Source organism: Macaca thibetana, chromosome 3 (genome assembly GCF_024542745.1).
Source record: "Macaca thibetana thibetana isolate TM-01 chromosome 3, ASM2454274v1, whole genome shotgun sequence".
Lineage (NCBI taxonomy): Eukaryota > Metazoa > Chordata > Mammalia > Primates > Cercopithecidae > Macaca > Macaca thibetana.
Genome location: NC_065580.1, coordinates 165824571 through 165852372, shown reverse-complemented (window position 1 = coordinate 165852372; position 27802 = coordinate 165824571). Strand labels below are relative to the sequence as shown.

The following is a 27802-nucleotide window of genomic DNA, read 5'->3' as shown; positions in this document are numbered from 1 at the left end:
GTTACCAGAAGGGAGTCACAGACATAGGTGACCACTGTGGTTTTCTTACAGCCTTTTTGTACTGGGACACTATTACCACCAAAAATTTATCCCTCTTGTTTTATTTTTAAATGTTTTTAATTTTTTCTTCCTTTTTTTTGTTTTATTTTGTTTTGTTTTACAGCATGCCAAATCCTTTGACATATGTGATGGCCTTCAACAATCTCTCTTTAAGTTTTTCTTTGCTTGAATATTCCAGAAGTAAAAGCACATGAAAGCAAGTATGAGATGTAGGTAACCTTTCTGTGTCTGGGCCATTTTTGGCTATAATCTTCTTTAATTTTCCTACTCCTCCCACAAGTGCTCTGTCTGTGCCCATTGTAAATGGCAAGAAGAGTCTTTTCTGTTCATCTGTAAATGAATTAATGATTTCCCAGAACTCCCTAATCAGAATGGAGTCCCTCGTATAGCCACCATCTTATTCCGTAGTTTCTTCTAGTGCTTGGAAATCTAGATTCTGGCTTCCACATATAAACAATTCAATTTCTTCTGGTCTGAATAAATACTTTAAGGGCGATTCATTGGTCACCATATGAAAACCTCTCCAAAAAGCCTTGAACTGTTTATCTACTGATTTATTGAGAATGTAGTCAGAATAAAGATTGACAAATTCCTTCCTGTTTTCATTTGTCATTGGAATTTTATCACCATTTTCCTTTAGATCATACATCATTGAGTTACCAAAAAGATCTGTCTGTGATACCTGGAAAGTGATCATCATGTCATCTTCCACATTCCCTTCTTACGCCAATAAATCTTTTTAACTCTGATACAGAACTGGGTGAGAGTCTCCCAAGTCACGAAAAGTTCCTTTTTTCTCCGTTAGCTTCCTGTAGACAACCATGGGAAAATGTACATCCAGTATACAGTTATTGTAAATAGCCAGACCCAGTACTATGCCAATCAGAGTAAACTGACCCTCAGTTTGAAAAGATGGATTAGCTGGGCATGGTGGCTCACGCCTGTAATCCCAGCACTTTGGGAGGCCGTGGTGGGCGGATCACGAAGTCAGGAGATTGAGACCATCCTGGCTAACATAGTGAAACCCTGTCTCTACTAAAGGGTACAAAAAAAAAAATTAGCCAGGCGTGGTGGTGGGCGCCTGTAGTCCCAGCTACTTGGGAGGCTGAGGCAGTAGAATGGCGTGAACCCAGGAGGCGGAGGTTGCAGTGAGCGGAGATCGTGCCACTGTACTCCAGCCTGGGTGACAGAACGAGACTACATCTCAAAAAAGGAAAAGAAAAGAAGATGGATTAAACCAAAGCAATTTTGTAGGTTCATCGTATGTGAACATACCAATATCTGGATTGAAGATTTCCTCCACAATCAGCTGAAAAAATTATTTGGAAACACCTCCCTCATCAACTCCTTGTTCTCCTTCAAATTTCACATAGAACTGCTTCTTCAAGTCTGCAGGATTTTCCATAGTAATCATCTCTAGCCAGACAAATGCATCATCTATTATATGGTCACATCTAATGATGAGTCTCAAATATGGATTCAACTGCTGTCCTTGAACTAAGCTGTAGAGAACAGTGATTCTTCGTTCACTGTACATGTGAATTCTGTTGTCGTAATATGATCCCAGATTCTTTGTGACAGCATACACTATAAAGGGATATGCCATAAAAGAGAATTTGTTCTCTGCTTCTACTTTGAAAACAGTATAATCTTTATGCATTTCTAGAACCTCCTTCAGTGGTTCATTAATAAACTCTTCAAAAGGAGTAAGTGATTTTTGACTATCCAGGGTTTTAACACCAAGTTCAGTTTCCAGAGGGTCCACTCAAGGACCTTTCTTGTTTCTTCTTTTTTCTCCTGAAGTGTAAGCTCACTGGACTCAGGGATGGACTCTTCATCATCTTCCTCATTGTGGTTTGTGTCCACTTCCCCTCCCACTACATTTGCATAGTAAACCATTTTCAAGCACTTCGAAGCAGCAACAATGGCATCATCATCGTTCACTAGATTTCGACTGTTAAATTCATTGCTTACGACTTTGTAAGTAATAAGTTGCTGATATGTCTCCATCATTCTCCGAATCTGGTCTGCATTGTATTTAGACCACAGTCTGATCAGTTTTCCTTGGGCTGCAAGGGGTAGCTTGCTCATTGCTTTGCAAAATCATGGCAAAGCCATTTCCAGATATTCAGGACTGTGGAGATTTCTATTCTCCATTACGATAATGAACAAATTCAGATAATTAGGATCTTGAGAGTATACGTTGTGATACATCAAGTCACATTCCACATTAGGTGACAAATATACAAGTGCATTGAGAAAGGCTGTTTGAATTTTTTCATTAGAGAGCAATCTGGTGTAGACCTTGTTAATGGCATCAATATCCATAGACACATGACCGGGGCCTAATTTTTGCAAATTGTTGTCTCCCTGTGAGCTATCACCTGTCCTTGAGGAAGATGCTTCTGAGTCTTCTTCCATAGCAGCAGCAGAAGATGCAGCTTTTTCATTTTCATTTTCATCCTTGTCTTCATCCTTTGCTTGAAGAGACTTCAGTTCTTCCTTGGTGTGTTAACTTTCCGGAAGCTCTGTACCAATGCCTCAGTACTAGAAAAAAACTCTTCCAGTAACACAGATTAAAGGGGAATAATCCTCTTTCTCTACATAATTCAAGAATTTCATATACCTTCTCTTCTGTTAAGTAAGTCACATCTTTAAAATCCATATGAAAATTTTACAGCTTGTTTATCTAGTCACCTAATAGACATTTAGATTATTCCCAATTTTTTAATACTATGAATAAAATTGCTATGAATGTTTACATACAAATACTTTTGGACATATATTTTTATTTCTCTTGGGTAAATTGATCTACTAGCACTATGTGTCCCTAGACAAGGTGTAAACTTGCTGGGTCAAACAGTAGATGAATGTTTCACTTTATCAGAAACTGCCGAACAGTTTTCTGAAGTGACTGTACTTAGTCTTTTTGGAGGGAAACTGCTCTTAGTAATCTCACATCTTCTTCTATTCTGTTGTTTAAGATGTAAGTTCTACATTCTTATCCTCCAAGCAATAGCTGCCTTAAAGCCCCACATATTTTCTTCCCTAAAAAGTTCAGATTTTACAAATACAAAATGCTATCACTCTATTAAGAATTATAAAAGCTCATTTTAGAACAAAAAGCTAAGGATTCGACTCTTTGTTCATGCTGTGTTCTTTTTAGTCTTCCCTTCACTGACAGCCTGAGATTTGTGGCTTAGTTTAAACGGCCAAAGAGCGACAGGATCACAAGTGGTGACGAGGAAGAAAAACACATGAGATCAGATTTTAAAATATCAGCTAGCAATTTGGGACACCGAGCAATGCCCAATAAACTTGCTGAACAAGTTTATTCTAAAGGTTTGATAACAGCCAATGAGCAGTGCAGGAAAAATAAATACGACCACGGCTGGGGACATTTCATTTACTATTCCTGTGGTATTTCCAACAGAGAAACAAGAGAATGAATTTGCCTTTCACTCAAGAGCTATCACTATCAATGTATTTCTATGATGTTAGGAGAAACCCTGAATATTGCAATATACATTATCCCTCTGTATGTAAATTATAGGTTATAGAGCTATGGGGCTATGATTTTTTTTTTTTTTTTTTTTTTTTTGAGACAGAGTTTCGCTCTTGTTGCCCAGGCTGGAGTGCAGTGGCATGATCTAGGCTCACTACAACCTCCACCTACCAGTTTCAAGCGATTCTCCTGCCTCAGCCTCCCAGGTAGCTGAGATTACAGGCGTCCACCACCACATCTGACTAATTTTGTATTTTTAGTAGAGACAGGGTTTCACCATGTTGGCCAGGCTGATCTCAAACTCCTGACCTTGTGATCTGCCCACCTTGGCCTCCCAAAGTGCTGGGATTACAGGCATGAGCCACCATGCCCAGCCCAGTCTATGATTTTTATGTAGGCAACAACATTTTCTTTAAAAAAAAATTCCAAAAGTACGTACACTGGTCAGTTGCAGAAGTTCTCAAAGAATTATGCCTCCCAAAATTCATGCCCTGGTGTAGCTCTTGCACCTTCAATTGATGCTGAATAAACCAGGTTACTTTATAAACACTAGAATTCAGTGGAGGTGATGCTCTGCAGCTCTGGAACTGAGCCTTTAGAAGGGCTGCATCCCAGCTTTGTTGCTGCTAGGAGCTCTGCACAGCCATAGAAGTACAGCTATTCTTCCAGACTGATGAGGTGAGGATGACACAAACAGAAGGAGAGGATACGAAGGAGAATCAGAGTGCAAGCAACAGCGAGAACTGAGGCCCCAGACGTAATAATCTCAAGTCAGTCATCTGATGTGGTCCAGTCCAGCATATATCACATGGAGCAGAGGCAAGCTGTTCCCACTATGCACCTTGTGAATTCCTGACCCACAGAATAGCAATCAAATAAAATTGTTATTCTTTTAAGATACTAAACGTAGCGGGTGTTTTCATGTAACAATAGAAGTGGTCTTGTGGTGAGTTCCTCATTTCAGTTGACTGAAAAGGAAATGTTAGGCCTGATTTAGATGGTTCTGCATGATATGCAAGCATCACTCAGAAATAGACAACGATAGCACCACAGCCCACCCAGGTGTGGCTGTGAGGGACAATAGGAAGTGAAATCCTCCCAGCAGGTAGAGATCTACACTGATTTATGGGAAGTAGCTTCATATTTGACTGATTGGGCAGAGTCTGTGGGGGGAAAAACATGATTAGAAAAAATGACGACAAAATAATTATTGATAAAGGGAATATAAATGGAGTTCTCTCAATGCCCACTGTGTAAAATTGTTCAGATTCCATGTGACTGCTCACTGAAGAGTTATCTCAGCAGAGGAGGATCTTATTAATAACATGGACAAGATGACCTAGTATGCGGATATCCATTTGGCTGTTTTCCACGTCATCCCACTTCTTGCCCAACAACCTCATTAATCAATTGGCCGTGGTGGTAGAGTTGAAGGTTATATATGGACTCAGTAAGGTGGATCTGATCCAGCCACTGCTGAGTGCTCAATCTGCCAGCAGCAGAGCCCATCCCTGAATCTCTGATGTAGCTTCACTACCTGAGAGAATCCTCTAGTTGTCTGGAGGCACCATGGAAGGGCAGTGGTTTGTTCTCACTGGAAAAGACACTCACTCTGCATGTAAATGTGCCTTCCCCGCCCACAATGCTCCTGCCAAAATCAGTTCTTGTAGACTCAGAGAAGGCCTCGTTAATTATCAAAGTGTCACACACAGCCTTGTTTCCAAACCAGGAGATCATATTCTATCAAATAAAATATGACAATAAGCTCACATGTATAGTACTGACTAGTCTTACCATGCTCCCAATTAGCCACTGGTTTGATAGAACAGCTGAATAACCTTTGGGAAACTTAGTTATGACACCAGCTTGGGGACAACACTTGGCAGGGAAGTTATAGCTAGTTATATCATATTGTATAATAAGGAATGAAACTTTTAGTTATCCCACTCAGAAAGAACGATGACCAGCAGGAATGGGCAGAGGAAGAAGGGAATGATAACACCAGTTAAGCCTGTCTGTCCAGTTATAAAAACAAAGACTAGTAATTTTGACTATTGTTTTTCTTACTTTCATATGAATATTTGTGTGTATATTAACCAATTATGTTCCTTTCTTCCCCTTCTCCCATTAAGCTAGTATTGATCATCAGATGTACTAATAGTTGGTTAGTCTTATACCTCAGTATTCAGGCTACAAGATATCAACGGAAAAGTGTGATGCAGCTTAAAGGGTAATAACATCACCCAGAGATGGATTAGATGACACATGAGACTTTGTATCCTTTTGGGGCAAGAAGGTTAGCAGGTGTGAGGTTGCTTGAGGGGTGGTTGCAACATGTTAGAAAGTTAAATATAAGTTAAAAAGGTATATATGATGCCAGGTTAACAATGGGTTGACTATGTAGTTTTATGCATGCCAACTGGTCTACTAGCACTATGATTCCCAGAATTATCTTCTGGGAAACCTGAGCAAGATTTGGAAGGCAGAAGTGAACGGTAGCCATTGACTCTTCAAAGACCATCATTGTTAGAGCAACAAGGGATAGAGGCAGAAGTGCTGGCAGATTCCAGCCCTCATTCATGTTTTCCCTCCTCTGTATCTAGCTCTTCTTCCTGACTGCAAGCTTTGCTGACTGTGATGGGTAATTTTATGTGTCAACTCAGAGGGCGTTTTGAGATGAGATTAACATTTAAATCAGTGAACTTTAGGTAAAGTAGATTGCCTTCCATAATGTGGGTGGGCCTCATCCAACACATTAAAGGCTTGAACTGAACAAAAAGATCAGCCTCCTTGAGCAAGAGGAACTTCTCCAACAGACTGCCTTCAGCCTTTATCTGCACTACCAGCTCTCCAGGATCTCAGGCTTGACAGTCTCCCTGCAGATTTTAAGACTTCCCAGACTTCGTAAACATGTGAGGCAATTCCATAGATAGAAAGATGGGTGGATGGATGGATAGATAGGTAGAGACAGATACACAGATAGATGATAGACAGATAGATGGATAGATATAGAGAGATGATTGATAGATAGATAGAAAGATAGATAGATAGATAGATGATACACAGATAGATGATACACAGACAGATGATATACAGATAGATGGATAGATGATAGGTAGGTAGGTAGGTAGATAGATAGATAGATAGATAGATAGATAGATAGATAGATAGATAGACAGGCAGATAGATTCTACTGGTTCTTTTTCTCTGGAAAGCCTGAACACACGGGCCAACAGTCTTTCCAGGCCCATAACCAGATGCAGAGGCAACAACAGGGTTCCCAGGCTCCTTCCCAGTTTCACTCCTCAGCTGCTGTCCCTGCCTTCGCATATTCCTTTGTGAACTCTGCCCTTGTCCACTTGCACTAACATTTCAGAAGGCACGGTTATAGACATTTCTCTGATCCTCCCAACCCTCCTTGTAAACTATACTTCTCCAGCCCCTTCCATAATGGTATAAGGCCTTATTCCTATGATAAATCCCTTATTCTGTAAAACTCATAATTGTTCTGCTGTCTTTATTGTACCATGACTGATACAATATATTACCATTTTGTGCAAAAGAAATTGTGCTAATGTTCTCAGCATAGGCAGTAAAGCACTCACACTGTTAAATGGTTCTCATTTCTTGTCCCATTCATCCACTCATTCATTCACTGAGGAAACAGTTGCTAAGTACCTACCATTGGCCGGGTGCTGTTCTAAGACAGCAGACTTAAAATAAACAAAGGGCTGCAATGTGAATATGATCAACATCTAGAACTATAACCACTGAAGGGAAATTGCCAGGAGGAGATTTCCATTCAATATTAAGAACTTTCTGACAATTAAAACTGCCTCAAAGGAATGGCCTGTCTGTTCTAAGGTAGTAAGGGCTTAGTACTACAGAAATTACCTAGCGACTTACTTACCAGGGACACATCAGAAGCCCTGATGCATCAGTTAGTGGAGTTGAAATATTCACCAGGTTCACTTTTAAATTTTATATTTGTATTTGATGATTCTAATATGTTATATGCTATCTGTGAGATTTTGAGACTCTGTATTCTGTCTGTATTCTAAAGTGACTACGAGATATAGTAGGATTATATAGTAGTCTCAGAACAATACCAAAAAGGGAAGAGAACAGGTGTTTTTTGTTTACCATATGCTAGGCAGTCTTCATTAGTTGTTTTATAATCCTCCCAAAACTCTAAAAAGTAAGTGCTATTATCCCCTCTGTATGGATAAAGACACTGAAATTCAGCAAGTTTTAGTAACTTACTCAAACATGTCAGCCACCAATCAGAAGAAACTGAAAATTTTCTGACCCCAACCCCCCCATGTTTTTTCTTATCTGTATCACCTCAAGTTTCAGCATTTTTATGTAAGAATGAATATGGGTTAGGCACAGTGGGTCGTGCCTGTAATCCCAGCACTTTGGAAGTCTGAGTCAGGTGGATCACCTGAGGTCGGGAGTTCGAGACCAGCCTGACCAACATGGAGAAACCCTATCTCCACTAAAAATACAAAATTAGCCGAGCATGGTGGTGCATGCCTGTAATCCCAGCTATTCGAGAGGCTGAGGCAGGAGAATCACTTGAACTCAGGAGGTGGAGGTTGCAGTGAGCCAAGATCACACCATTGCACTCCAGCCTGGGCAACAAGAGTGAAACTCCGTCTCAAAAAAAAAAAAAAAAAAAGATTTAATATGATTACTATTCATAATTATTATAAGATTATTAACTTTCACATAATAAAGCATAATTCCCCATTTTTCAGGTCAAATCTTAATGCATGCATATTTTAATATACATCTTAGAATATATACTGTATTAAATATATTAAGACAATAACACTACATCATTTATGAAATGTTTTGTATGTTCCAACCACTCCAAAGTGCTTTACATTCTCAATTCATCCTCACAGGAGTCCTGCAAATGGAGATATTTTTTAGCCTTATCCTACAGATAAGAACAATGAAAATCAAAGAGGCTAAGACATGTTTCCAAAGTTGATCAGCAACTAGAAAGAAAGCGGCAAGGCTGGAATTCCAATTTTGTTCTGGTTGACTTTGAAGCGCCTTTTCCATGTTCTGGGTATCCTGGATTACTCTCTCACTTGGGCTGGGGCAGGGATGGTGATTTTTCTTACCATATTTTGTGAGATGACTTGCTCTTTCTCCTACATGTTCCAAGATTATTTGCTGCTTCTCCCTCTGGTTGTCTCCTTAAACAGCTTCTTGTTTATTTCCACAACAGTTTCTACTTTCAGCCCCATTTAAAATAAAAATTAGGAAGACTCACCCCATCAATCCATTTTAATATGAGGAATTGGTTGAGCAAATCAAACAAAATATTTGAGAATACTGAAGTTGCCGTGAATGACATATTACTACCATTCATTGTAATTTAGTTGTTCTAAGCCTTTTTTTTTTTTTTTTTTTTAACTTTGCTCAATCAAGCACTCCTAACTTGATGGCCTTGCTTCTAGCCATGATCCAAATCCACAGAGGATTTCATTTAGACTTTAAACTATAACTGACTTGTTGTAGGAGATGTTTAAGACAACCAGAGATATAAATTGTCTCATCTGCCGCCAAGGGAAAAATGATTGTATCTTGTAATACGAACCTCAGGATAGGGATGAACTTGTTGGCTGTGTACTCCTGTTACCAACATCAGCTCCGAAGAAGAGAAATAGAATTGAGGAGAAGAGAATTTGTTTTCAGCTCATTATAGGGAAAGGAAAACTACATTAGTATATATGATTCATACATAAAGAGGAACATATACATAAAAACACAGTGGGAGGGAAGAAAGCTAGCATGTATTAAGGCTTAATATATACCAAGAGCTTCAGGAACCTTACAAAATCTTAAGAGATCTGGTTATTTCCATATTACGAAGGAAAGAATTGCCAAAAAAAAAAATCTGAGTTTATAAATCCCTCCAACTCAAAAGTCCACATTTTCTCCACATATTCTATTGACTTTATACACAATCTTATATAAACTCCTCTTAGAAATTCTGAGATCGTTGTAGATCACTTACCTTTTTAAGATTTCAGAATGAAAATAAAGCCATGAGTCTCCAAAGGGGACTTTGGACTCATGTGCAGCCTCTACCAATTGTCCCCTCTTCTTCAGTTTTCATTACCCAGTTTACAAGTGCCCTTGTGTTTAAGTCTTGACAAAAGTTGTTTGGAAGCCTTGACATTTTTACGGAAAGTAAATAGAAAAAAATTTTTCTCCCATTTAGAAAGCATTAGAAAACTTCTAGCTACCTGGAGACGACATCTATTGTTACGAGGAGCCCAAAGCCCATCTCACTTGATTTGGGGGCAACGTCTTGCCCTCCTGTGGAGAATCACCCTCATCCTCGCTGGTGGTGTTGATGGAGTTGTCATTTAGGATGCCTCCCCTTTCCTGATTCAGGGGTAATAAACTAGGTCGGATTCTCCCTGTCCCCAACAACGATTCAAATATTGTGCAGCAAACTCCAAAGACAGAAAACATTTGGAGCAGATTTTTCCCAAAAGTGATGCTCCCAGACACTGTCCATTATTCTTCTTACTCTGCCCACATGCTTGTCCCACTTATTGCTTATTTATTCATCATTTATTGCTTATTTTTTCTTCAGTTCTGTGTGCTATCCCATATCCTTCCAGTACATTTCTTTATTTTTCTCTCCTTATCATTAGCTAGAGGTAGCTTCTGTTGCCAGCAATCAAAGTGCCGGAACTGAGCTGACCATCCAGCCATTGATACGATGATAGGGCCCCAGTTAGACATTTACAAGTCACTGCCCTGGGACAAATTGTGACATTGGGCTCCCTGGGTCTCTCTTTCCTGGATGCTTGTGTCTCCTTCCACCTGTGTTTACAGGATGTGCACTTTCATTATCAATTTGCCATGGTCAGCTAATCCCTTCTAAGACGATAATGAATGATAATAGCTAGGGTTGCATCATCCACTAAAAGAGATTTTATTTCAGTAGGAAGCACAAAAAGAACTAGAAAATGTGGCCAGGTGCAGCGGCTCATGCCTGTAATTTCAGAACTTTGGGAGGCCAAGGTAGGTGGATCACCTGAGGTCAGAAGTTTGAGACCAGCCTAGGCAACATGGTGAAATCCCATCTCTATCAAAAAAAATACAAAAATTAGCTGGATGTGGTGGCACACACCTGTAGTTCCAGCTACTCAGGAAGCTGAGGCACCAGAATCGCTTGAACCCAGAGGTGCAGGTTGCAGTGAGCCGAGATCCCCTCACTGCACTCCAGCCTAGGTGACAGAGTGAAACCCTGTCTCAAAAACAAACAAACAAACAAACAAAAACAAACAAAAAAGTAGAAAATGTGGCAGACACTGAAGAGTGAGACACTAATTGTGAAATTCCACATATACTAAGAAAATATGTACAATAAATCATCCTGTGTAATCTTAGCAGTGTCTTCCAAGACCCTCCACAATTCATGGCATTCCCCACACAAGGACTCTCTCTGTATCAATTCTTAATTAACTAGTTACTGAACATTGTACCCAGGACCGTGACAACTTACGCTCAGCCCTTCCATGCTCTTCCATACCCAGTGCAGACACATTTATTGGGGTTTAATTCAAAATGCGTAAAAAGAAAACTCTGCAAATTGTTTTTAAAAAGGTATCATCTACTCTTTCACTGTTAAGAGCAAGTTTTACTGCAGATTGCTCAAATAATAAATTCCTGGGATTGAGGCCCATCTGCATTATCTTGTGCTGCTCGTTTTTCTCTGTGCACACTAACAGTGTAATCGGATTAAACTACTGCAATCCGTACCATCTTGCAGATGTTCCGTTATGTTCTTCTATGAAACAGGTTTCTTAACCAAGGACAAGAGAAAAATTGTCAATTAATACCTGTCTCATTTAATGTGCAGGTGAATAGACGGCTCGACAGCTGTGTTTCCTCAGGGGCTTCCAATTACAAAGGATTAAGAACGTATCCCTGCCCTGAGTTTCCCAGATGTCTCATATAATCACTTTTACTCCAAGAACTTTGGCTACAGCACTCTTATAAATACCAGTCATATTTTGAGAAAGACTCAAATCAGATAACTAGAATTGCATGCATGAAGTCAGTTCTAAATAGGTTCTGGACCCTAAACACTACAGATTCCCACTTTCTACTTTATTTACCCCAGGCCCCTACCTGGAAAATGCTCCCTCCCCTTTGTTCAGTTAAATCCTCCATGTCCTTTGAGGCATATGTCATTCCCTTCCTCCATGAAAGGTTCTGTGACCCACTGATCTCTGGCACATCCCTCCCCTGGGATCCATGAATCCCCTGAAATTGCAAGAGTCTCTTGAGGCACTTTGCATAGCTGGTCACGCACCCTGACCTCGAGGCAAATCCCAAGGCTTCTCTCCTCCTGTTTGGACAACTTATAAAAAATATCCTTGCACCCTGCCAGAAAGTCCAGGGATATTTTGAAGAACAGAGGTACAACTGGGTCACAGAGCTGACAGGGCACAGGAAGAAGATGTTTAGCTAGAGGAATAAAAATGAGGTGAATAGTCTGCTTTTAAAAAGATTTAAAGGGATTTTCTTCTCTTGTGTGTGGCATAAGCTATAAGTAAAATTTATCAGGTCAAGATCAGCATTTGGTATAACCTTGATCTACCTCTAGTCTAAGTCCACATTTACAGGGATACAGAGAGCCCTTGAAGCTGGGCATGATTCAGACTAGCAGCAGGGTTGGAGTCTCCAGAGAAACTAGGTCCTTAGGTAATAAAGAATTCCTTACTTGCAGGGTTCTGTACATGGCATCTAACTAGGACAGAGGCTGGCAGCTGAAGGGAGATTCAAGGAGACCTGGGTTCTGCTTCTGGCCCAATCCCATCCTATTAAAAATCACACACCACCTTGTAGAGTTAGTTGTCTATTTTAGACTCTTTCCAATTTTACTAATAGATTGGAAACCCCGCGAAGAGAATCTTTATCTCCCTAGCAACCATTTATCATGCCTTCCACATAATAAATATAAAGTGCTCAATGGTTTAAATTAGAAATGATCTCTTAGTGAAAAAAAAAAAATTACGTGGAGAAAAAGAAGTATCCTAACCAAAATATCCTATCCACCAATGAAACTAGGCAATTTAACACAGCTATGCACAGTAGAACTCACTAGAATAATTGCTTCCTCAGACTGCAGGCTCCACGGGGAAAGATTTATCTTTGTGCCTGACACAGAGGAGAAGCTCAACAAATATATTTAACTAATTAAGTACAAGTAACTCAAAAGTTAGTATTTCAACACCCCCCCCCCACCATACTAGTTTTCTATTGCTACTGCAACAAATTACCACAAACTTAGTGGCTTAAAATGACACAGATTTATTGTCCTGTAGTTCTGTAAGTCTAAAATCTAACTGGACTAAAATCTAGGTGTAAGGAGGGCTAGGTGTCTAGGTGTAGGGCTAAGTTCATTCTGAAGGCTGGAGGGGAGAATCTGTTTCCTTGCCTTTCTCAACTCCTAAAGGTGGACTGCATTCGTTGGCTCATAGCCCCTCCCTCCGTCTTCAAAGCCAGCAGGGTAGCATCTTCAAATCTCTCTCTGTGACTCAGACACTTTTGCCTCCCTCTTAATAAGGACGATTGTGATTACAGGCAACCAGAGTAATCCAATAAGCTTCCCATCTCAAGACCCTTAACTTAATCTCATCTGCAAACTCCCTCTTGCCATGTTAGGTAACATATTCGCAGATTTCAGGGATTAGGATGTGGACATTTGGGGGCCACTGTTCTACCTACCACCACTCCCCCATCACAAACACATGCGCACACACACACACACACACACACAAATGATTGTGTGGCCATGTCAGACATTTGTGAAGCTCCCCAGTGCTGAGATAGAGGATGTTTAGAAGTTTTCACATTGCTCCCACCAGAGAGATAAAAATAGAGCAGACGAAAGATGCCACTACCCCCACCTTCCAGGGCAGAGTGAGTACGTGTCTTCTCCCCTGTGAAGCAGCCCGCAGCAATGGCCAGCCTCTCCCTTCACACTGGGGCTGCAACTGCAAAGTTCATTGCCAACTGAAATATATTAATCAAATAATTTGTATATGTGATAGAAAGTTATGGGAATCTCTTTTATAAAGAAAACAAAGTTAAAACCAGAGGATCACTTAAAATTGGGGTGTACCCACGTTTATTTTGTCAAGCTCCAGCGTCTGTAATCCCAGATATTTGGGAGGCTGAGGCAGGAGGATTGCTTGAGCCCAGGAGTTTGAGGCTGCAGTGAGCTATGATCATGCCACTGCACTCCAGCCTGGGCAACAGTGTGACACTCTATCTCTAAAAAAGAAAAAGAAAGAATATTTTATCAAGTTCAACATCCTGAATCCCACTCAGAAAGCTACTGCCCCACGATTCTTTAAGGCTTTAGCCTCAAAAGTGAAGCAATGTGGGAGCCCTCATCAGAAAAATCAAATTTCTATGATTTGGTTTTCGAACAAAATAAGTAATAGAGGAGAAGAAAGAAAAACAGAGAAGACCAGAGGAGAAGAGGAAATGAGAGGGAAAGGAAAGGGAGGAGAGGAGGAAAAAGAGAGATGGTAGATAAAAATTTTCAGGGCATGCTTCCTTAGGAAGCAAAAACTTAGGCGACGCTTGCATCCAGTTTTCTTGAGGAGTGCAACACACTGGAATCTGGAGTGGGAGGAAAGGATAGCAGAGTGGCAAAACATAGCAAATAGAAGGGGATCCTCTCCCAGCTGGTCACATCCTCAACATCAAGTATATCTGCCTAGCACATGGACAGCCTCCAGATGCTACACGGAAACTAGAACCACATGGGGAGGGAAGGAGAGCAATTGATCTGTAGGCTTGTTCTTGTCTCGCCTTCTCATCAGTCCAAGTTCATACAACTTGTGCTACCTGCTCCCTCTGGGAAGCCACTGAGAAGCCAGACCACACTCCCTGAACACAGTCTTTATCTCAGTTCTGAAGGAGTAGGAAGGCCAGAGTCCTGTGAGCCTGGTCTTAGCTAACTCCAAGTTCAAACTCAACTGATCCATTGTCTCTAGGGATGCCTTTGCAGGACAGACCCTGATGGAAGCATGGGGCCTCAAACCCCCTGGTCTGCCTTTAGCGACTACATTCAAGGCCCCAGGAACCTAGTTAAGACAATTCATCTCCAGGGAAACTAGTTGGGCTTCCATCTTGCTGCTTCTTGGCCACAGGACCAAGACTCTGTATCACTCGAGTGCTGGATCTGCTGTGGTTCTACATCCATGAGCACAGTGGAGGTCACAGCAGCCACACTGCATAGTCGCAGTGAGCTCTGTGATGTGGAGGAAGTGAGCCAGGGGCACAGCTGCCCAGAGAGCCCTTGCCGCAGAGGAAGTTATGGTTCAAGACTTATGGAAAAGAAAAGATATAACATGGGGCACAGAGAGGCGCATAAAATTGGACCTGATACCAAACCAAGCACATAGTAATTTGTACATAACACCAAATTCTGACATGGCAATGAAGTGCTTTGAATTTCAGTGGGAAAAAAGTCTCCCAAAGGTGAGGGGACAAAGACAGCATCAGAAAAGCAGCAGCTCTCAAGCGAAGCCATGAGGGAGAGCTTGTAATAAGTAACTCCCAAAGATGGAGGTTGCATAATCATGCTGTGATCACGTAAATGCATCAGGAGCTGTCCTAGAAACTTTCCATGAAATAGTCCATTTAATCTACTGCTCTGGTCTGGGAGAGTTAAAGGTGTTATTCCCATTCAACTAATAAGGAAGCTGACAATACAGTTTAGTGAAGGTCATTCAAAGTGGCAAAAAGAGCTAAAGATGTGGAAGAGTTGAGGGCTCATTGAGGAGAAAAGAAAAATATATTTTTAAGGGGTAGACAACCCCCAGACCCAGGAGGGTCTTCAGAGCTGGGCTGTAGAGTTGGAATATTATTTGGTGACAATGAGGCAAGCAGGGAAGGGTTATCTACTGAGGAATGACTTGTGTATAGAGTTTCAGAAGATAATCCTGCTGGTGGCATGAAGAACGAAGGCAGAGATGAATGGAAAGATAATCAGACTTCTGTCTTCCAAGTAGAAGAAGACAGAGGCCCTAGTGACCTTGAAAACCTGAAAGTGAACAAGATGGCAGGAAGATGAAGACAACCCTGGGGCTCTTCCAGGAGCATATCACTGGTGGCCCAGTGCAGATGAGGGGAACTACATTCCCTATTTGCCCTTCTGCACTAATTGTGCAAAGCTCTGGCCATGAGACCTGAATCACCCAAAGGCTATAGACGAGTGTGAAACTTTCAACTCGCTGTGACTCTCCCAAAGACAGAGAGTACATGAGGGCTCAGGACCAGCCCTGCCTTAATCCTAACATTTCTTTTGTAGTCGCAGAATCGTATCACTTGGCACTTCCATTTTCAAGCAGTTCTAGAACTTTCCAGGTGCACTTGCTAATTATCACAGACCACTGGGTGCTGGGAGAAGCAGCTACAGTGATCACAGCCATAAGCAGAGTGCAGTTGGGCCCAAAACTAGTGTCTGCATGAAAAAGACATACAGAAGATCTGTTTCTTTGCAATATGGTATTATATTCACCAGATAAACATGGAGCTCATGAATTATCTTTCATCCAGTAAGATTAGCAACTCTTAGGAAATGATGTCCTACCTGGGATGAGAAAAAATATAATTTATTATAAATGAAATATGCAACCCTATATGCAAACAGTTATAGGAGATGTGTTTGTATGAACTTTGTGCTGTTACAGAAAGCTAAATTTCCCTGAAGACTCTGAAAAGGTTATCACACGTGGTTTCTTACTGTCAGCCTATGGGCGAGGCAGGGTCTGCGAGGAATGGTCTCAAGCAATAGCCTCTCTTAGGAGCCAGTAAATTGCACTCGCTGGAGTATGCTCCCCACCTGCCCACAGGCCCTTCTTCCCCTCCTCAGCAATCACAGTTCCAAATCAGTTCCTCTCACTGCCTTCAAGTCTTGCCCCCACCTCCATTTGAGGATTCAAAGTAGAGTTTAGATATTTTACAGGTCTGCTGCAGAAATTGGCTCTGAAAACATGACTTAAATTAGAGCTTAAGCAACCAGAGAAAAATATTCAAGACCTAGAGAGAATTTCAGGAGAACATTTACACATATCTTGGTATAGTATAATAGGTGGAATGGTGGTTCCCAAAAATAGGGTCAGGTGTGGTGGCTCACACCAGTAGTCCCAACATTTTAGGAAGCCGATGTGAGAGGATCATTTGAGCCCAGGAATTCAAGACCAACCTGGGCAACACAGCAAGACCCCATCTCTACAAAAAAAAAATTAGCTGAATGTGATGTTGCATGCTTATAGGACTAGCTACTAGGGAGGCTGAGGCAGGAGGATCTCTTGAGCCCAAAAGTTCGAGCCTGCAGTGAGCTATGGACACACCACTGCACTCCAGCTTGGGTGACAAAGGGAAACTGTGTCTCAAAAAAATAAATAAAAATTAAAAAGATACGTTCCCATCCTAATTCCCAAAACCTGTAAAGGTTAATTTATTGGGGAAAAGAATGTTTGTAGTTGTGATTAAGAATCTTGAGATAAGATGATCCTGGATAATTAGGTGGGCCCTGAATTCAATGACAAGTGTCCTTATAAATAAAGGGCAGAGGGAGATTTGAGACAGAAGAGGGGAAGACACAGAGAATAGGAGGAAGCAATGTAACCATGGAGGTGGAGATTAGAGAGATGCAACCACACACCCAAGAATGCCAACAGCAATCAGAAGCCAGAGGGGCAATGGATGGAATATCTTCTAGAGCTTCCAGAAGGAGTACAGCCCTGACCCTGACGACACCTCCATTTCAGACTCCTGGCCTCCAGAACTCTGAGAGAATAAGTTTCCGTTTTAAGCTACATAATTTGTGATAATTTGTGACAGAAACCCCTTCAGTGCCAGCAGAAGACTCAGTATGGGATTCTTGTTGAAATCGCTGGGAAGAGAGGACAGGGGATTAGTGGGAGCTGTCGGGAGCTACCTTGAGACCACAGAGGGACATCGGGCTGAGATCAGAATCAACACAGAAAAGAGCAGAGTTGAAAACAGAGACATCGGCCGGGTGCAGTGGCTCAAGCCTGTAATCCCAGCACTTTGGGAGGCCGAGACGGGCGGATCACGAGGTCACAAGATCAAGACCATCCTGGCTAACACGGTGAAACCCCGTCTCTACTAAAAAATACAAAAAAAACTAGCTGGGCGAGGTGGCGGGCGCCTGTAGTCCCAGCTACTCGGGAGGCTGAGGCAGGAGAATGGCGTGAACCCGGGAGGCGGAGCTTGCAGTGAGCTGAGATCCAGCCACCGCACTCCAGCCTGGGCGACAGAGCGAGACTCCGTCTCAAAAAAAAAAAAAAAAAAAAAAAAAGAAAAGACATCAAGGCAACACCCCAAAACACCCCTGGAACCCCTGAGCTTTTCAGTTAAGTGAGATAATATGTCCTTGCTTTATTAATTTGAGTTTATTGACCTTTTTTTCACTTGCAACTGACTTGATTCAGGACACAAAGCAATGCAGACCCCAAGAGCATAAGCAATGCCTGAGGTTTCCTGTGAGAAGCGCCTGAAAGCCAATGTTCATTTGAGTGATGATTCTCATCAGTTTTTGGTTTTAAAGTTAGTCCAAGAGAAAGAGAAAGAACAAATCAAAACATGAATTTTGTCTGCAGATCAGTTTTCTATGACATCACCCCACCCAGTCCTGGCTACTGTGGCTTTGAGTCACCTGTCTTTTCAGTTCAAAGTTGGTAATTCAATCTTGCCTCCTATCAGCATCTCTAGCCAATCTTCCAGCCTTCAGGGAAATGGCGTACAAAATAATAGCTTTGTTGACATCAGAAAAGAGGAGCAGAATGTACCAAACATGACGTTAACTAGGTAAAGACATTGCTTCATGTCCTGCTGGAAACAATGGTCAAGTCACATTCCTCTTACTGGAAGCCAGAATCCATCCAAGCTATTAGCAAAGATATTCAATGTTTGAGATGTGTGTGGCACTTTATAACTTATGAAGTGCTCTCTTTTTACATTTATTTTTATTTTTCAATAGAGATGGGGTCTTACTATGTTGCCCAAGCTGGTCTCGAACTCCTGGGCTCAAGCAATCCTCCCACCTCAGCATCCCAAAGTGCTGGGATGACAGGCATGAGCCATCGCTCATAGCCAAAATGCTTTCTTATCTATTTTCTTATTTAATTTTCTCTACCTCCAGCCTTCCACGGTAGGCAAGGACAGAATGGTACCCTGGCCTGCTACAGATGAGGAAACTGAGGCTCAGTAAAGTTGAGGGGTTACTTGTAGGCCAAAGAGCTGGTGACTCTAAAAACAAGACCCATGCCATCACGATATAACAGTGAATCTAAGGAATGCTTCCTTTGCCTCAATAAGAGAACAATGAAGCTTTGCATCCCCTCCACTATCTCCCAAGTCACTAAACAAAGGCCTGGATAGGCTTTTCTTTTTTGATTTGGCTGACTACAGCTGTAGATGAAAAGAGAAACAAGTCTATTGCATGATTCCAGAGCTGAGAAATCCCTATGTCCCCAACTACCTCCTCCCCACCCCAGCTCCCACTACCTCTGAAACTGGAGCAAGAGAGCCTTTTATTCCACCATTAGACCTGGACTAAAAAAAAACTGCATAACATCAAACAGGAATTCACCATAACTGTGAAATCACCCCACAATCATCCCTTTCACCTACATTTCCCAGTGATTTCTCACCAGCCTCCCATTTTACTCTTCCACCACCCACTGCCCCCAAATGCAAGGCTTCCTAAGAGCAGACTTGAATGTGAGTGAGGAGAGAAGTGAAAACTGCAGGGCACTGGGCATTGGGAGGATCTGCGTGTATAGGGGTGGACAGCCAGGGCAGAGAGAGGCGGGCTGCGAAAAAGGAGGGAATAATCCAGGTACCCTGTACTGCACCAGCTGCCACTTATGTGTCATCTTATTTAATCCTGATGACCCAGCTCCTTTATGGAAGGCATTGTTTCCTTCCCTGTGTAAATGCAGAAATCGAAGCTCTGGAAGGTAAAATAAGTTGCTCAGTTCAGGAGAAAACGACCAACATGACTATGTATGCATGATTACGTAACATAAGATTGTAACGCCCACCTTGCTAGAAGACTCTCTCTCCTTTGGTGGCTTTGAAGCAGCAAGCTGCCATGTTGTGAACTGTCTATGGAGTGGACACGTGTCAGTGGCCTTTGGCTGATAGCAAGAAACTGAAGCCCACAATGCAACAGCCTGCCAGGAACTGAATTCTGCCGATAACCATGCATCCTTGGAAGCAAATCCTTCCCCAGTTGAGCCTTAGATGAAACCATAGTCCTGGTCAACACCTTGACTGCAGTTTTACAGAGGATCCAGCTAAGCCAGGCCTGGACTCCTGACCCGTAGATTTTATGAGGTGTGTTATAGTGTTTTCTTGGCATGATAGAAGAAGGTGGAAAGATATGTATCAGACATTAGAGGAAGATCAGCATAGGAAGTCAGTTTTCACCAATGACTACTCAATTCTATAGTATTCCCCTGACTTTTAGGCTCTTGCTTGCTTTTATAAAATCTGTCCCACTTGTTTCTTTTCTTGTAACAATAATAGCAGTCCATGATCATTAATCAATTTCCCTTCATTTTGAGCCAACACAGTTGTGGTAAAACTATTTTTTGAAGGTGAAGGTGTACAAAGTTTGCAACTCTTTAAAAAACCCTTCACGAGACTAAACCAAAATGCCCAAGGCCCCCTTTACCTGTGCATTTTCTAAAAACAAATCATCTTTAGAAGGGCAGCCTGATTAGAGCCCACACATTTCTCTCTCCTCCTGCCACTGCATCATCAGATCAGTGCTATGACGATGCTTCAATCATAGTTCTCAGACCTGATGGACCATCCAAATCACCTCAAAAGCCTGAGAGAGGCCAGGCGTCGTGGCTCAGGAGAGGTCAGGAGATCGAGACCATCCTGGCTAACACGGTGAAACCTTATCTCTACTGAAAACACAAAAACAACATTAGCCGGGCACGGTGGCAGGCGCCTGTAGTCCCAGCTACTCAGGAGGCTGAGGCAAGAGAATAGCATGAACCCAGGAGGCGGAGCTTGCAGTGAGCTGAGATCCGGCCACTGCACTCCAGCCTGGATGACAGAGGGAGACTCCGTCTCAAAAAAAGAAAAAAAAAAGCCTGAGAGAAAAACACAGATACCAAGTTTAATGAGACTGCTATATAGCAGCGGTTCTCCAAGTGTCGTCTCCTGGAACTCACGGAAATGCAACTTCCCAGGTCTTACCCTGGTCTTACTCCTAAAACAGGCACTCTGGGGGTAAAGCCAACAATCTGCAATTCTGAAACTCACTCATGTTTGAGAACTTCTGTGGTGTGGAATGCTCACGGCATAGAAAGTATAAGCAATAATAGTAATATGGGAGAAAAGGCAGTCTGCAAAGAAGTGTGTTCAATCCATTTCAATTTTTTAGGGAAAAAAAATCTCCTAGAAATCTATAAACAAAATATCAAAGGTGGTTATTTCTGGATGATGGTTTTCATTTTTTCTTTGTCGTCTTCTATATACATAGCTTTTCTAAAATAGGTATGTATTACTTTCAAAATCAAAACAAGTTAAAAGAGAAATAGAACTGTGAGACTGAAAGGCAATTAATTTGAAGTATATAGCACAAAATTTACCATTTTTAATATTGCATTTTTGAGATATTCAAAAATTTTTCCCTTTTTATTTCACATAGAAATGTAGAATAATTTTCCTTACCCCTATAATAATAGTGGAAGATAGGGCAAGGGGAAAAATGATGAGTTGTTTTGACTTCATGGAAATGCAGATTTCTCTCGTGAATTCACAGGTTCCAAACTGGAGAATCTGGCTGATGACTATTGTAATTGTGGTCACTGTGTCTTCAGTGAAATCCCCAAGGTAATTTTTGTCAGTTTCTGCTCCATGTCACTTATCATTACTGACAATCTACTTCAGTAGGTAAAACCAAAATTTAAAGGAATAGACCGGCCAGGCGCAGTGGCTCACACCTGTAATCCCGGTACTTTGGGAGGTCAAGGCGGATAGATCACCTGAGGTCAGGAGTTCGAGACTACCCTGGCCAACACGGTGAACCTTCATCTCTACTAAAAATACAAAAAAAAAAAAAAAAAAAAAAAAAAAAGCTGGGGGTGGTGGCACGCCTGTAGTCCCAACTACTCGGGAGGCTGAGGCACAAGAATCACTTGAACTTGGGAGGCAGAAGTTGCAGTGAGCGGAGATCGTACCACTGCACTCCAGCCTGGGTGACACAGTGAGACTCTATCTCAAAGAAAAGCAAAGAAGAACAATAGAACACAGGTGGCTGTGTTTCTCAACTTTAATGTGCTCAGCAATTGCCTAGAAATCTCCCCAAATATCCGGGGATCTCATTCTAATACGGATTCTGATTTAGCAGTTGTGGGATGGTAACCAAGATCCTGCATTTCCAACAAGCTCTCAGGTAATGCCAAATGCCCATGCTGTTGGCCCTCAGGCCGCCCTTTGAATGGAGCCCACATGAAGGTTTCGAGCCCACCTTGTTGAGTGGTTTTCAGCCTATAACATCAGGTGAATGGTTTGCTCATGTCTTTTGAACAGGACTGCACGGTCCCGGTTCCCTGAAGGAGAGTCAGCAAAACAGCCACCAGTGGAGATCCATTACCTCGGAAGCACCTTCCCCCAACAGATCCCTCTCAGGCTATCCACTTACATTTTACTTATGGCAGGCTTATCTTTCCAACTCGTTTGTAAATACACACTACAAAGGCCGGAAAATGGGCCCGGGACAGTGTTTTTCTCAAAAAGTAGTTTCTCACATTGGTTAATGAGTCACAGTGGAAAATGGAAGATGCTAATCTTGCAAAAAGCATAGGCCAGGCACGGGGTGGGGGTCACGCCTGTAATCCCAGCACTTTGGGAGGCCAAAGTGGGAGGATCACTTGGGCCCAGAAGTTTGAGACCAGCCTGGGCAACACAGCAAGATTCAATCTCTGCTAGAATTAAAAAAAAAAAAAAAAAAAAAAAAAAAAAAAAAAAAAGCCAGGCACATGCCTGTAGTCCCAGCTACTCAGGAGGTGAAGGCAAGAGGATCACTTGAGCTTGGGAGTTCAAAGTTGCAGTGAACTATGATCCCTACCTCCAAAAATAAATAAATAAATAAAAGGCATAATTATAAGTTGGCAGAAATAATAATTATATAGTAATTTTTTTTTGAGCCAAAGTCTTGCTCTGTTGCCCAGGCTGGAGTGCAGTGGCGTGATCTCGGCTCACTGCAACCTCCGCATCCCTGGTTCAAGAGATTCTCCTGCCTCAGCCTCCAAGTAGCTGGGACTACAGGCGCATGCCACCACACCTGGCTAATTTTTTGTATTTTTAGTAGAAACGGGGTTTCACCATGTTAGCCAGGATGGTCTCAATCTCCTGACCTCGTGATCTGCCCGCCTCAGCCTCCCAAAGTGCTGGGATTACAGGTGTGAGCCACCGCACCCAGCCTATAATAATTATTATGGTGATAGCTGTCTTTACAACAATCCCACCCACAAGGTTGGTGATATTTTTATCCTATTTTTTGAGATGAGAAAATGGAAGGACAAAGAATTTTAAAAGCTTGCCCACTTACTGGTAGAAGTAGCAAAGCCGGGACTTGAACCCAGGAAGTCAGGCTCTCCAAAGTCTTCTTTCAATTTATTGATTTACTTTCCTTTTTTCCCCATTCCTGTTCAACTAACCGCTAAGATTTGTGTCCAAAGTCTTTCCATAATCAAAAGAAAAGAAAAAGACCATATTGTATTAACTGATATTCTGTCTACTTTTACTGTAAGGTGAGACAGTTGCTTGGAATAGTGAATCAGAATCTGAACATGGTGCTTCTAAGGCAATAAAGACAGGGAGAACCCTAAAGAGCTGGCATTCAAGAAACCATTGCAGATCACATCATTCTACGTCTCATTGTGTGATTTGGACAGCTGAAACCTTGACAGATTCCGGAACTAGTTCAAGGTCACACACACAATGGAAAATGTAGTTGAAACCAATTTAGGAGGGCCCCTACCAACCTCCTCTTGTTAGTTTGAATAGCCTGAAAGAGAAGGAAAAGCAGCAGTAATACCAATTAGAAGCAGAAAAGCTCATCTGCCTCCTAACTCCCTAAAGATCCTTCAGGCCCTTTAAAAAAAAAAAAAAAAGTAGTGTCCAAGACACAAATACCAAGCCCACTGAAGGTCTCAATAACCAAGTTGTGTGATGAGGCACTTCTGCAGAGGAATATTTCTTTGGAGCTCTAAATCATCTCATCCTTAAATTAAATAATTCTTCCCCCCCCCCACCCATGCCCACAAGGTAATTTAGAATAAAGAAGATTGTGTTTGTAACCCACCTTTCCTGCCCGCAACACACATGCACCTTGATCCCCTCATCTGTCAGGCTACAAAGTTCCTTTTAAAAAATATTTTTTCTAATTGACAAAGTTGTATTTTGCTTGTTAACTCTCCCAGTTAAAAGGTTGGATACTTTTTAAAGTAACACAGATGGAGATACCGGAAAGCAAAGATCAAAAACATTGGTGAAAGCACTGAAATGTTTCTTTTCTAGAAAGATTCATTAGTGATCAGAGGGAAAAAAAGGAAGAAAGGAAGGAGGGAGGGAGGGAGGGAGGAAGGAAGAGAGAAAAAGAGAGAAAGAAGGAAGGAAGCAAGGGAAAGAGGGAGGGAGGGAAGGAGAGAGACAGAAAGGAAAGAAGAAAGAGAAAGAAAAAGAAAGAAAGAAAGAAAGAAAGAAAGAAAGAAAGAAAGAAAGAAAGAAAGAAAGAAAGAAAGAAAGAAAGAAAGAAAGAAAGAAAGAAGAAGGAAGGAAAGAAAGAAAAAGAAAGAAAGAGAGAGAGAGAAAGAAAGAGAGAGAGAAAGAAAGAGAGAGAGAGAACGAGAAAAAAAGAAAGGAAGAAAACCTAAATTTCTTTTCAGTTGCTTAACCAAAGAAACTTCTGGAAAGCTATAATCTCCATGCAGAAAATGAGTTGTAGCTATCAAATGTCAAAATCTAAATGCTCTCCAGATTTGACAATGGATTTTTCTAAACAACTCCCACATTGCCCTCTCTGGGGCCAGGACAGACGAAACTGTGAAAATGAAAGGTTGAGGAAAGGAACACTGAACTCTGCCATGTGACTGTTCAACTGTTTACACCCAAAAACGAAAGTCCATTTCCATCCTTAAAAATAGTAAAGGGGAAGGAAAAGTATCTTTTCCATTTGATCCATTTTCTTGGAAAGTTTGTTATTAAAAGAAACAGTAAGCTAGGCACGGTGACTCACTCCTGTAATCCCAGCACTTTGGGAGGCTGAGGCAGGTGGATCACCAGAGGTCAGGAGTTCAAGACCACCCTGATCAACATGGCAAAACCCCGTCTCTACTAAAAATACAAAAATTAGCCAGGCGTGGTGGCGGGCGCCTGTAATCCCAACTACTCGGGAGGCTGAGGCAGGAGAATTGCTTGAACCCAGGAGGCGGAGGTTACAGTGAGCCGAGATCGTGCCATTGCACTCCAGCCTGGGCGAAAGAGCTAGACGCCATCTCAAATAAACAAACAAACAAACAAAGGAAACAGTTATTTGTGGGGGAACAGGTGAATAAATGTTCAAAGAATGTGATGAAGAGAAACATCCCCTTCCTGTTATCACATCTGAGCTGACTTATTGAAATAATAGGAGGAGAAGGAAATGAAAAAGGGAAAGGAAAGGAGGACAGGGGAGAGAGGGGAGGGAGGAAGAGAAAGATAGAGTATGAAAATAAGAACCATAATTTTGGGGTCCTAGCAACATGCTTGAGTTTGCGTTTGACCCTAAAAACATTCATAGTGAAAGAGCGGCCTCCTCTGGTCACAGGCAGGAAATTCAAGAACTTCTCTTTCTCAACCAAAGTCAATTTTAAACTGAAAATGGATGGATTATTACATTGGAAAAGAACTGTATTCAGCATTTACTAAATCTGCCATTGTGCACTAAAAATCTTATAAACTAGAAAACTCAACCCAAAATCAGTGTTCTGAGGGTGATGAGTTCCAGCAAAGTCCTATGAGAAATTAGAGTTGGATAGGATCTTGTTCACATTTAGTCTATTCTCCCTCACAGTGATCTTCCCCAGTTCAGTAAAAACTCAAAATTATCCTCCAGGGTGAAACACTTTTCCCAAAATGGTCACCAAGGTCTGCTTGTACTCCGTTTGGAGCCAGATAGACCTAGATTTGAATGCTGGGTTTATAGAGCTTCATAACTTTGGGCCAGGACTTAGTCTGTTTTTCCACCTAAATAGGCCCCGTAGCACCTCTCAGGGCTTCTCTGCAGATGCAGTGAAAGCACGCACAAAGCACTAAGCATGTAGGAAAAATTTTGACAACGTCAGGGCCCCTTCCTGTTGCTACCGCTGAATCCAATATAGCTGGTAGCTCATTGAGTTGTATGTCTAATATTTGTGTATTTGTTCTTCTTTTTTTATGTTTTACTTATTTATGAAAGTAAAGATCATCTTGATAACTTTTATTGTGGTAAAACATGTGACATTTGATAAAATATAATTTGCCATTCTAACCATTTGTAAGTGTATGTTTCAGTGGCATCAATTATATTGGCAATATTGTCCAACCATCACCACTATCCATTTCCAAAACTTTCATCACTTCAAATAGAAACGTTGTATCCATTAAGAAATAATTCCTCCTCCCCGCCTCCTCCTCTCATTCCTGGTAACTTCTAATCTACTTTCTGTCTCTATGAATTTGCCTATTTTAGATATTTCATGTAGTGGGATTATGCAATATTTGTCCTTTTGCGTGTGGCTTATTTCACTTGCCATAATATTTTTGAGATTCATTCATGTTGTAGCATGCATCAAAACTTTATTACATGCGGTGCAGTGGCTCACGTCTGAAATCCTAGCACTCTGGGAGGCCAAGGCAGGCGAATCACCTAAGGTCGGGAGTTTGAGACCAGTCTGGGCAACATGGTGAAATCCTGTCTCTACCAAAAATACAAAAATTAGCCAGGTGTGGTGGGCCATACCTATAATCCCAGCTACTTGGGAGGCTGAGACATGAGAATCGCTTGAATCCAGGAGGCGGAGGTTGCACTGAGCCAAGATCGTGCCATTGCACTCCATCCTGGGCAACAGAGCAAGACCCTGTCTCAGAAAAAAAAAAAACAAACAAAACTATTCGTTTTTGTTGCTGAATATTTCCTTACATAGATATACATTTTGTTTAGCCATTCATCTGTTGATAGACACTGAGTAATTTCCACCTTTTGGCTATTGTGAATAATAAGCATTGGTGCACAAGTATCTATTCAGGTCTCTGCTTTCAGATCTTTTGGATGTATACCCAGAAGTGGAATTTCTGGATCATATGGTAAATTCTATGTTTCATTTTTTTCATTTTTTTATAGACAGAGTCTCCCTATCTTACACAGGCTGGTCTCCAACTCCTGGATTGAAGCAATCTTCCTATCTCAGCCTCCCAAGTAGTTTGTATTACAGACATGAGCCACCACACCCAGCTAGGCTTCATATATATATGTGCCTGTGAATTTTGGAACCACCACCATCGTGTTTTCCACATCAGGTGTACCATTTTACATTCCCACAAGCAATCTACAAGGGTTCCAATTTCCACACATCATTGCCAACGGTTGCTGACAGGGGATTTTTCATTGTGCAAAACTGAAACTCTGTATCCATTAAACAGCTTTGTTTTCCTTCCCCCTACCCTTAGCAACCACCTTTTTCCTCACTTCAAACAGAAACTTCCTACCCATTAAGCAACAACTCCTCCTTTCCTCTCTCCCAGCTCCTGGTAACTTTCAATCTACTTTGTTTCTATGAGTTTGGCTACTTTAGATACCTCATATCAATGGAATCACGCAATGTTTGTCTTTTTATGACTGGCTGGCTTCCCTTAGCACAATTTCCTCAAAGTTCCTCCAAGTTGTCATATGTAACAGGATTTTCTTCTTTTTTAAAGCTGAGTAGTATTCCTCTGTATGTATATTGCATTTACTTTATCCATTCTTCTATCAGCGGATATTTGGGTTGCTTCTACCTCTTGGCTACCGTGAATAATGCTGCAATGAACATTGGTGTGAAAATATATCTTCAAGATCCTGCTTTCAATTCTTTTGGCTATATAACCAGAAGTGAAGTTGCT

General features: G+C 41.6%; 2 protein-coding genes and 1 pseudogene across 12 annotated transcripts in view; 1 reads left to right on the top strand and 2 right to left on the bottom strand.

The window, feature by feature from the left end:
- Window positions 1-27802, top strand: part of SOD1 (superoxide dismutase 1) — a 1049346-nt gene that overhangs the window by 439017 nt on the left and 582527 nt on the right. The window lies entirely within an intron of this gene.
- Window positions 1-27802, bottom strand: part of TIAM1 (TIAM Rac1 associated GEF 1) — a 1375699-nt gene that overhangs the window by 876628 nt on the left and 471269 nt on the right. The gene's annotated exons all lie outside the window — the stretch shown is intronic.
- LOC126951727 (ubiquitin-protein ligase E3A-like) lies at window positions 109-2879 on the bottom strand (annotated as a pseudogene).